General features: G+C 28.7%; 1 protein-coding gene across 3 annotated transcripts in view; it reads right to left on the bottom strand.

Moving 5' to 3' along the window:
- The window catches only part of LOC145291913 (beta-1,4-galactosyltransferase 3-like), a 367,549-nt gene that overhangs the window by 155,959 nt on the left and 199,093 nt on the right, over positions 1–12,497 (bottom strand). The gene's annotated exons all lie outside the window — the stretch shown is intronic.

Genomic DNA, 12,497 nt, shown 5'->3' with positions numbered 1-12,497 from the left:
AGGGTAGATGGCAGACACTTCCAGATTGGCACTGTTCCTTGCTTACATTCAGTATGCCGCCATCTGTCTCAGAGATTGGAGAATTTTGTTTGTTGTCATTAGTGCTATGACAACAGCATATTATTTTGTTTTCTTCTTCTTTGGTATATATCCGACACAGTTAGATACAGTTAATCAACCGAGAAATACATCACTGTATATAAAAGTATGTGATATCAACGGATACACACTCAAGAGTCAAAACAACGAAAAGAATATGCTGTTGTCATAGCCCTATTTATCATAAACACACATTTTTCAAGCACTATAGATAATTATCAAGATAAGTTTATGAAATGCAAAAATTCTAAGTTTAACTATTGAACTTCATAATTTTTCCAGTTTGAAGTCAATCATAGTATCATTATCGCTTAGACTAACTAAAATTAACAATACATATTTTTTAATCATCTACATCATAATTCAGGTCATAAAGGGTTAATATATAGATGAAAGTGAATGAAAAGAAATTACAAATAATTTTAGATTTGTTATTATTTTTTTTTTTTATTTGTTTGTAATGATCTCCTTGATCCGTTGGATATCCATAACAAATCATCCGTGATTATTTTTTAATTCCATTGATAATCACGCTTCGTACAGATATGCACCTTTGACTTTGGAAAAGTTCACGACTAAACGTGACTTTTGCTTCAGGGCGTCATTCAAGTGCAGACATTTTGAACAGCGACTGCAAACTGACATTTTATCTTTGGCAACTTTTGTAAATTTTAACTATAAGATCACCACTTGACACGTGTGGTCTAATTCCTTGAAATGTCAAATACAATTTGGAATGCACCCTTGCTGATTCTTCGTTGGCCGCCATTGAAAAAAACAAAAAACAAAAAAAACATAAACACCAGGAAGAAGAAGAAAAGCAGAAAGAATTGATAGAGCAACAACACATCTTTTTGTTTGCAAATTAATGAAAGGATTTGTTGCTTTGAACACCACGTATATTGTTATTAGATTAACACATTCATATGACACAATCACGTTGACACAAGAGTTCTTGTTAGGTCACCGAAGTTAAGCAACGTCGAACTTGGTTAGTACATGATGGGTAACCATTTGAGAATATCAGGTGCTGTACGTAGGAGGATGTCGACACCTGCAAAAATCCTAACGTTGTCATCTCTCCTAACAGGTATATGCATGTGGCTGGGCACCAATTGGGAATTTGATGTTCCCATGATACTTTCTCCTTTGGAGGAAACCGGTTCAACCTGCCTAGGATGAGTGCCGCTTTGTAACGTGGCCGTTACACTTTAAGCGTGTTACTGCATATCAAACCTCAGACTGACACGTTGTCTGAGACTTTGTCGCAAAGGAACAAACAAGAAAAAAGAAAATGAAAGAAATAAAATCCGACTCAGCATTTTTTAAAAATTGCAAATGAAATGCATTTATTCGTGGTTCTTCCAACAATAACGCATTTCATTTTATTTCTGAATAAAAAAGAAAAGAAAAATAAACGAAGAAAATAATTGATTGAACTCCTGATTTCCCACGATTAAATTCAACTGGAATTTCTGCTGTCCGCTCTCTCTCTCTCTCTCTCTCTCTCTCTCTCTCTCTCTCTCTCTCTCTCTCTCTCTCAGCTGTCGAAAAACTAACTTCCCATCGTGCTTCCAACTCGTCCTTTTCATAACAGTTTCTGTCCTCCTATGCAAATGAATGCCATATGTATATTATTGACCATTCTACAAACCTTTCCTTCCCTCATTCTGTCACCCGACAGGAAAGAGAGAGGTGCACCCGTTTGCGTAAGTCACTTTCTTCATTACTTTCACCACGTAATCAATTTCCCTAATGTTGTTGTTATTCAATTCCGCCACACTTTCAAAAGTCTTTTCGCACACGCGTCTTTTACAACGCTCTGTGATGTAACGTGCTTTTTAAAAGTCTCTCTCCCCGCCACCTGACGCCGGCCATAGCCAACGCTTTCTTGCTCTCGTTTTCACACGTCCATATTTCCCTGCACGCACTTTGCTTCTCTTGATCATGTGGTGTACTTTTTCTTTTCTTCTTGCCACGCAAGCTCATGCACACTTGCTAATTTGCATATTGCAAAAAGCTGCTGCTAAGATTTTCGTTAGTCAGTTATCCTACTGCTGCTGCTAATTTTCTCGTTCGTCGACGCTCTGTTACAATCAGAGTGCATCGCTTCGTTATAGCTTCAAAAGTACAATGCATCCAACTCAATGGTTGTTGTACACATGTAAGCATTGGGTACGCCTGAAGTGAAATGGAATTACAGTTGTGGGATGATAACCAGTTTGTGTGCAAGAAGTCTAAGACAACGGGGACGGATGATAACTCAGATGTGGAAAAAGTATATTTGGATGGGGAAGCTATTGAAGTTATTCATAAGTTTTACTTGGTGATACACAATTTACAACAAAATATAGTACATTCTGTAACGTGTTCATTACACTTTACTTGAGTAATTCATCAAAATAAAACGATACTTTAGTAATTCATAAAAATAAAACTTTACTTTAGTAATTCATAAAAATAAAACTTTACTTCAGTAATTCATAAAACAAAACATTACTTTAGCAATTCATAAAAAAAACGTTACTTTAGTAATTCATAAAATAAAACGTTACTTTAGCAATTCATAAAATAAAACATTACTTAAGTAATTCATAATATAAAACGTTACTTTAGTAATTCATAAAAATAAAACTTCACTTTAGTAATTAATAAATAAAATTTAACTTTAGTAATTCATAAAAAAAAAATTTACTTTAGTAATTCATAAAAATAAAACGTTACTTTAGTAATTCATAAAATAAAATTTTAATTTAGTAATTCGTAAAATAAAACGTTACTTTAGTAATTCATAAAATAAAATTTTACTTTAGCAATTCAAAAAAGAAAACTTTACTTGAGTAATTCATAAAACAAAATTTTACTTTAGTAATTCATAAAATAAAACGTTACTTTAGTAATTAATAAAATAAAATTTTACTTTAGTAATTCATAAAATAAAAAGTTACTTTAGTAATTCATACAAATAAAACGTTTCTTTAGTATTTCATAAAATAAAACTTTACTTGAGTAATTCATAAAATAAAACTTTACTTTAGTAATTCATAAAATAAAACGTTACTTTAGTCATTCATGAAAATAAAACTTTACTTGAGTAATTTATAAAATAAAACGTTACTTTAGTAATTCATAAAATAAACCGTTACTTTAGTAATTCATAAAAATAAAATTTTACTTTTGTAATTCATAAAAAAAAATTTTCCTTTAGCAATTCATAAAATAAAAAAGTTACTTTAGCAATTCATAAAATAAAAAGTTACTTTAGTAATTCATAAAATAAAACGTTACTTTAGTAATTCACAAAATAAAACATTACTTTAGAAATTCATAACATAAAACGTTACTTCAGCAATTCATAAAATAAAACGTTACTTTAGTAATTTATGAAAATAAAATTTTTCTTTAGTAATTCATAAAATAAAACGGTACTTTAGTAATTCATAAAATAAAACATTACTTTAGCAATTCATAAAAGAAAACTTTACTTATGTAAATTACTTTACTTATGTAATTCATAAAAATAAAACTTACACTTTAGTAACTCATAAAATAAAACGTTATTTTAGTAATTCATAAAATAAAAAGTTACTTTAGTAATTCATAAAAATAACACTTTACTCGAGTAATTCATAAAAATATAACTTTACTTGAGTAATTTATAAAACAAAACGTTACTTTAGCAATTCATAAAATAAAAAAAATTCTTTAGTAATTCATAAAATAAAACGTTACTTTAGTAATTCATAAAATAAAACGTTACTTTAGTAATTCATAAAAATAAAACGTTACTTTAGTAATTCATAAAATAAAACGTTACTTTAGCAATTCATAAAATAAAACTTTACTTGAGTAATTCATAAAATAAAACTTTACTTAAGTAATTCATAAAAATAAAACTTTACTTTAGTAATTCATAAAAATAAAACGTTACTTTAGAAATTCATAAAATAAAACGTTACTTTAGAAATTCATAAAATAAAACTTTACTTTAGTTATTCATAAAAATAAAACGTTACTCTAGCAATTCATAAAATAAAACTTTACTTGAGTAATTAATAAAAAAAAACGTTACTTTAGTAATTCATAAAATAAAACATAAATTTAGTAACTCATAAAAATAAAACGTTACTTTAGTAATTCATAAAATAAAACGTTACTTTAGTAATTCATAAAAATAAAACTTTACTTGAGTAATTTATAAAATAAAACTTTACTTGAGAATTTATAAAATAAAACGTTACTTGAGTAATTCATAAAAATAAAACATTACTTTAGTAATTTATAAAATAAAACGTTACTTTAGTAATTCATAAAAATAAAACTTTACTTGAGTAATTTATAAAATAAAACTTTACTTTAGTAATTCACAAAACTAAAACTTTATTTGAGTAATTTATAAAATAAAACGTTTCTTTAGTAATTCATAAAATAAAACGTTACTTTACTAATTCATAAAAATAAAACGTTACTTTAGTAATTCATAAAAATAAAACTTTACTTGAGTAATTCATAAAATAAAACTTTACTTGAGTAATTCATAAAAATAAAACTTTATTTGAGTAATTTATAAAATAAAACGTTACTTTAGTAATTCATAAAGTAAAACGTTACTTTACTAATTCATAAAAATAAAATTTTACTTTAGTAATTCTAAAATAAAACGTTACTTTAGTAATTCATAAAATAAAACGTTACTTTAGCAATTTTAAAGTAAAACGTTACTTTACTAATTCATAAAATAACGCGTTTCTTTAGTAATTCATAAAATTAAATTTTACTTTAGTAATTCATAAAATAAAATTTTACTTTAGTAATTCATAAAATAAAATTTTACTTTAGTAATTCATCAAATAAAAAGTTACTTTAGCAATTCATAAAATAAAACTTTACTTGAGTAATTCATAAAAATAAAACTTTACTTGAGTAATTCATAAAAATAAAACTTTACTTGAGTAATTCATAAAAATAAAACTTTACTTGAGTAATTCATAAAAATAAAACTTTACTTTAGTAATTCATAAAAATAAAACTTTACTTGAGTAATTCATAAAAATAAAACTTTACTTGAGTAATTCATAAAAATAAAACTTTACTTGAGTAATTCATAAAAATAAAACTTTACTTTAGTAATTCATAAAATAAAACTTTACTTGAGTAATTCATAAAAATAAAACTTTACTTGAGTAATTCATAAAAATAATACTTTACTTTAGTAATTCATAAAAATAAAACTTTACTTGAGTAATTCATAAAAATAAAACTTTACTTGAGTAATTCATAAAAATAAAACTTTACTTTAGTAATTCATAAAATAAAACTTTACTTGAGTAATTTATAAAAATAAAACTTTACTTGAGTAATTCATAAAAATAAAACTTTACTTGAGTAATTTATAAAATAAAACGTTACTTTAGTATTTCATAAAATAAAACGTTAGTTTAGTATTTCATAAAATAAAACTAGAAATAAATAAATAAAAATCCGAGTCAGATTTTTTTCTTTTTTAACAAAAGCATTTATTACCGTTATTCTCCCGTCTCAACATAACTTGAAAAGACTCTCGCTATCACATGTCCATCTAGTCTGACTCACGTTTCTCTTTCCTCCGACCGCATGCCGGCCACAGACATCCATTCTTGTCCTACACTTTACACGCCCATTTTCTTCGATCTGCACTTTACTTGTCTCGACCACGTTGTGCATTTTTTCTCCTTTTTTTATTTTTCTTCTCATGCACACTTCCTAATTTGCATATGCACTTTTTCGGCTACTGCTGCTAATCGCTTCGCAAGCCAGCCATCCTTCGCTGCCGCTGATATTTTTCCATGCACTCATATGCACTATTCCAATTTTTTCATATCCAAGAATTTCTTTTTGTAAAGTTAACAGTAAAAGTACTACATCTAAATACTGTGGACAAGTTATGGTTTTGTAAGAGTTTGCTGTTTTGTATGCAAATAGAAGCACGTGATTGGTTGACGAAAAAGGAATAGGCAGAGTATGCATTACTAAGGTAGTAGATTTTAAGATGTCAATAAGAAAGTTCAAATCACGCGTAAGTCTTAAATATTTTTTACTGGATACATTTTTTTATGTACTTAAAAAATTAACATAACATAAAAATATATAAATAAAAAAAAGTGACATCTTTTTATATTCTACAAAAATATAGACCTGAAGGTCGTTAGTTTAAAGCGAATTATTTTTACTTAAAAACAAAATTTCTTAAATATGAAATGTAGTTTGCATTGTGTCAATTCTGTAATTAATGGAAGTTAACAATTCCTTAAATCGGAGCATAGTTCATATGAGCGCGTAGGAAAATGTCATCAGCAGCAAAGAATTTGCAGCAGCAGCACTAGCCGAAAAATGTGCATATTCAAATTAGGAAGTGTGCTCGAGTTGTTGCGACAAGAAAAAGAGAAAAGTGACACTAAGTGCTCGGGAGACAAACAAAGTCGGCACCGAAAAAGATGCACGTATAAGAAATGACTGTCTACGGTCGGCGTGTAGTCAAGCAGAAGTGAGAGACTTTTAAGTTGGTGTCGAGACGGAAGAGTTACTGTAATTAATGCTTTTGTCACAAAAGAAAAAAAATGCCGACCCAAATTTATTTATTTTTGTTTTTTTGTTCCTTTTCGATGGTGTCGGATGACCTGAGGGTCAGAGAGAAGTTTGAATTGGAGCGAACACCGCTCGAGCGTAACGGCCACGTTACAAAATTACATCACTTAAAACTTGAATAAATTAAATAACATGATTGAAGGAAATTGCAGTGCAAAAAATGGAAAGTTGTCAGTTGAGAAAAAAGACAACTTTCCATTTATTGCTTTGTAATAACCTTTTAATCTTTCATAAATTGCAAAATTTCATAAGTTTTTTTATCAATAAAAACACGTCCATCGTAATTATTTACTCCCTCGCGTAAATATTAAGAAACATATTTTTTTTCAACAAAATTCCAAATATTTTTTATTGCTATCTATACAATGGTATAGGCTAAGTAAATATGTAAATTTACATACATCAACATTGTAACATCATTTAACGAGGAGATATATGCTAGTACTACAGTGAAATGTGTGTTAGAGAGTATTATTGCTTAGTGTAGTACTACTACACTAAGCAATAATACTCTCTAACACACATTTCAACTAGTGCTATATTAATCAATACTACTCTCTAACACAAATTCAAACTTGTTCTTTCTCTTTCTATCTCTCTCACTCTCTCTCTCCACACACACACACACACACACACACACACACACACACACATCTGATTTGCTTGTTAGAAGTTGCAGCAGATGGTGTGAGAGACACTTCCCCATCTCCGAGTGTATCCCACTGTTGTGCCAATTGGTCAATCTGAGGAACCAACTGACTGTAAGAGTTAAAACAAGATTCCAAGTCTTTAAGTGGCCCAAAGTACTTGGCACGCCTAAATCATTATTCTGATTCCTGCTGATGGCTATAATCCAGTATTGGCTGGTGGTTATCATATATATATATATATATATATATATATATATATATATATATATATATATATATATATATATATATAGTAATTTATAAAATATATATGGCGATTAATATGTATATATATTTATAGCAAATTAAATTTAATTAACAACACCTATATATCAGTTTGGAAGAAAAGAACGGTGACTAACTTTTAAATTATATTTAAAATTAGCTGGCTTCACCCCCATCAACATTGCTTCGCAATTTAATTCGAATTTACTACCTTCAATCATTGAAACGAAACTAACCGATAAGAAAAAGAAAAATAATCGACAAAAAAGAGAAGAAAAAACTAATCGATAAAAAGAGCAGAAAAAACTAATCGATAAAAAGAAGACAAAATTAATCGACAAAAAAGAGAAGAAAAAACTAATTGCCAAAAAAAGAGAAGATAAAACTAATCGACAAGAAAAAAAACTAATTGACAAAATGAAAAGAAAAAACTAATCGACAAAAAAGAGAATACAAAACTAATTGACAAAAAAAAAGACGACAAAACTAATCGACAAAAAGAGAAAACAAATTTAATCGAAAAAAGAGAGGACAAAACTAATTTACAAAATAAAAAAGAGAAAACAAAACTAATCGACAAGGAAAGAAAACGAAACTAATCGACAAAAAAGAGAATACAAAACTAATCGACAAAAATGTGGAAAACAAAAATAATTGACAAAAAGCAAAGCAAATCTAATCTTACATAATTAGAGGACTAAACTAATCGACAAGGAAAAGAAAACAAAACTAATCGATAAAAAAGAGAAAACAAAACTAATTTATAAAAAGAGAAGACAAACTAATCGAAAAAAGAGAAGACAAAACTAATCGACAAAAAAGAGAAGGAAAAACTAATCGACAAAGAAGAGAAAACAAAACTAATTGACAAAAAGGTTAGACAAAACTAATCGTTAAAAATATAAAACTAATCGATAAGAAAAAGGGTCCAACAAATTTTTACTCATTAAATTGAATGATTATTCTTTCCTTTTTTTCATATCATTATTAGTTATTATTAAGATTAAACCCCTCTTTTTTTCTCATGAAGTAAATTTGCATACATGATTATTGAAGTGAGCCAGACGCACGTACGTTCATTTTTATTAGATAGATTTGATAAAATCAATGTTTTTCCATTTCTTTCAGGCCTTAATCACTTCATCCTAATCATACAGAACACCCTTAACCATTGTTAGAAATTATACTAGTTCTACACTGTTCGACATTACCATTTATAAAGCATAGCTTGTTATGTCTCCTTCTCACTGAAGGATTAGTAAAGCCATCAGATTTAACTTGCTTTCATGTGGATATTTGTTTGGTATTAACCCTTTCTTCCTGTTCATCAGTCTCCCAATCTTTGTACACAACAATTTGGAGCCCTTTGTACTCGCAGTTTTACTGTATGAAAATTTTTAAACAAAATAGTATAATTGCAGCAATAAGATCGCCCCCTCATAAATTCCAACTCTTCCTCACTGAGTAGTGGTCATGGTAACGTGGTAATATCAGAGATATCTGGCTAACAGGCTCTGGTGAGAATCTAGGACGTGCTAACACCAAGATCTGCCGGCTTCAGATCGTCTCTGCCTAATGCAAGCAAAAACCTGTCAGGTGCGGTACTACAAAACAATGGAGTGAGAGTGCCAACATGGTGTTTGTGTGTTCTGAACGAAACTTTCCTTGACTTTGTATGCAATTGCTGAGTTTTCTTGCTCTCGGTATTGAGGTAAAAATCTGCAATATGACTGGTTTAATGAATAAATGTGACTAATGAAGAGGACTTCACACAGACCAAACTTATTCTGAGGCATGTTTGATGCTACCAGATCAGGCTGTCTGAAGATACCAGCTTCCTCACCAACAATGAAACTAACATTAATCTTATTGTTATTATTTCCTTTCCCTTTGCAAAAATCAATCATATTCTGCAAAACCAAAATCAAAAATTGCATTTCTTTTCTATAAAACAAAACAACCAAACCAAACCAAACACTATGAATAAATATGTGAAAATATAAAGAACTTGAAGCATAAAGACTTTTTCGAAACTGACTGGATTTGCTATTAAATGACCTGCGAAAAGGTTGATACGCCGTAAAACAGCACAACTAAACCAAACGCTATGAATGAATATTTGAAGATGTAAAGAATTTGAAGCATAAAAACTTATATCAAAATGACAGGATTCGGCATTAAAGAACCCCAAAAGGTTTGATATGCCGTAAAACGAAACAACCAAACCTGAGGCACGATACTTGTGAGCTCTATGCAGAAATCTGACTCACTTAACAACAACAACAACAACAACAAAAATAACAACAACAACAACAGCAAAATAACTTAAAAGCACATGCTGATACTGACGAAAATGCGATTCCACATTCGGGATGGTTGAAGAGACGTTTGTGCAAGACGATTGCAGTGTTAGTGCAAATCCAACTGATACAGTTCGGGGAATGTGACGTATTTCTCATTTAGTTTGCCAAAACTTTATATTTTCATCTATATCTCACAGTTACTTAATTAATTTCCTCCTATGTAATAAAGTTGAAGTAAACTAAAGGAGAAAACTAAACCTAAGTTGATACAAAGAGGACAAGGTTAGAACTATACGTTTAAAATCAACCAAAGGTGATAAATAAATACTAAAGTCAAAATATTAAAGTAAAAATACATTTAATTTTGATAAATGATAAATGGAAAAAATGGGTAAAAAGAGTTATCTCCCTTATAACATAACGGGATTAGGAATGGTTATTCGATAGTAAGCATTAAAAATAAAAATATAATGCTTAGATAATGAGAAGATATAAGTTAATTTTAAAACTTTAATTATTGGCATAAACAGTAAGGGATGAAAATAAATTCTAATTAATATTATTTAAATAAACCTTTACTTATAATTCCTTCGTATGAAAGAAAAAACATTAAAGAATAGATCGTAACATGTAAATAATATTTATACGAAACTATGGCAGTTGAGGAAAGAATGCAAAAACATATAAATAGAAACTATAATTTCAAGATGTAGATTAATATTTGAAAAATAAATCAATAAAATAAATAAATTGGAAAAAATAATTACAAAAAATAAAAAAAACATTAGCAGATCAATTGAATATAAAAATAAGGAATGGTTGAAGTTTTATATAAAAATAGAAATACGAAAGTAGGTTAAATAATCAATTCGCAAGCAATAAAAAAAAGCATAATAAAATATAAGAATTGAGATAGAGGTGAGTCCAACTGCTTAATCTCTGAAAAATAATGTATTCATATATGTATAACAAAATATGTATTCATATATGTATAACAAATGTATTTCGCTGTCTGAAGAGTAGCTATTTTAGAATATTTTTAAATGATATAATATTTGAAATTGTCCAAATGGTTACGAAACAATTGTGACGCATAAGGAAATACCGCATATTATGTTTTCATTATATATTTGGTTGTCTTGATTTTGCGAAAATATTCCATACATGCTCGACTATGAAAGCTGATAATCATGGAACTTAATTAATTTAGTCAATTAATTTTGATATTGATTTTATTAGTATACGACCATTACCGGAATTTGAATATATTAAAAATTTTGGTTCAAAAATATTAATAAGATATGTGTGTGTGTATATATATATATATGTGTATATATATATATATATATATATATATATATATATATATATATATATATATATATATTCACTCTTTCATCCCATCATAACGAACATTTCTGTAAAAGTCTGAGGATGCTACAGACGGCCAAAAAACGGCCGGGTAGCTGAAACAATAATGTAACTTAACAGAAAGATACGGTAATAAAAATAAAACGCATATATATATATATATATATATATATATATATATATATATATAGAGAGAGAGAGAGAGAGAGAGAGAGATAGATAGATAGATAGAGAGAGAGAAAGATAGAGAGAGAGAGAGATACATAGATATATTGTATATTGATTTATTTCTATACATTTTTTCTTAACCCATGCATAAAAATATAGTGAGAAACAGCACGATAAGATCTATAATTACTTATAATAAATATGCCACGTTACATGACCCCCCACTTATCCATAAATGCATGACTTTTGACTAATCTAGAGAACAAATCAATTTCTTGTGGAGGTTTCCTTGTGTTCAAATCGAAAACGGGGAAGAATTCAAGATTTACTGTCGGAGACAGCAAAGAAAAAGAAACCAAATAAAAGGAAAGATAAAGGAAAGAAAGAAAAGGCAAGGACGAACGAGCACCTGTCCGCTCGGTGAATTCCACTAGCATCGTCATTGACGAATGCCAAGATTTTTACGCCTGCAACTGCGAAACAGACTTCATGACTCTCACAAATATCTTTTCTTCTTGTACTGCCATTAAACGTGTATCATTTAATAATTTATGTAACAATATCGATACGATTTTAAAAGATTTAAAAAAAAATGTCAGATCAGCATATAATCTGTTTCACTTCAATTGAGCGACACAACCCCACAAACTACAACATTGGCATTTTCAATATTATATTTATTTTAGTCTGTCCGTCACGGAAACTACTGGCTAATCTATCTGAAAATTTTTATGAACTTCAGCCATGATACGGCGCAGCGAACTAAGTAGCTTTCTGTGTTCGCTTTTCTCGACATAATAAATGGAACAATCTTTTTTCTTGTGATAATGCTTGGTGGTCAAAGAGTTGAATACCGGACTACAGAGTTAAAGGTGAATTTGTGACTGGGCTTGAATCTTTAGACCGTCAATAATTATCACTAACAACAATTACGTTTCGTAGTACTGTAAACATGGAGAAGAAAGGAAGATTCTTGCTTTTTTTTTTATTCATTCAAAAAATATTTTTCCAAACTACT

The sequence above is a fragment of the Euprymna scolopes genome, chromosome 13 (genome assembly GCF_053919585.1).
Source record: "Euprymna scolopes isolate OS-2025 chromosome 13, ASM5391958v1, whole genome shotgun sequence".
In the NCBI taxonomy this organism is placed as follows: Eukaryota; Metazoa; Mollusca; class Cephalopoda; order Sepiida; family Sepiolidae; genus Euprymna; species Euprymna scolopes.
This window is presented reverse-complemented; position numbering and strand designations above follow the sequence as displayed.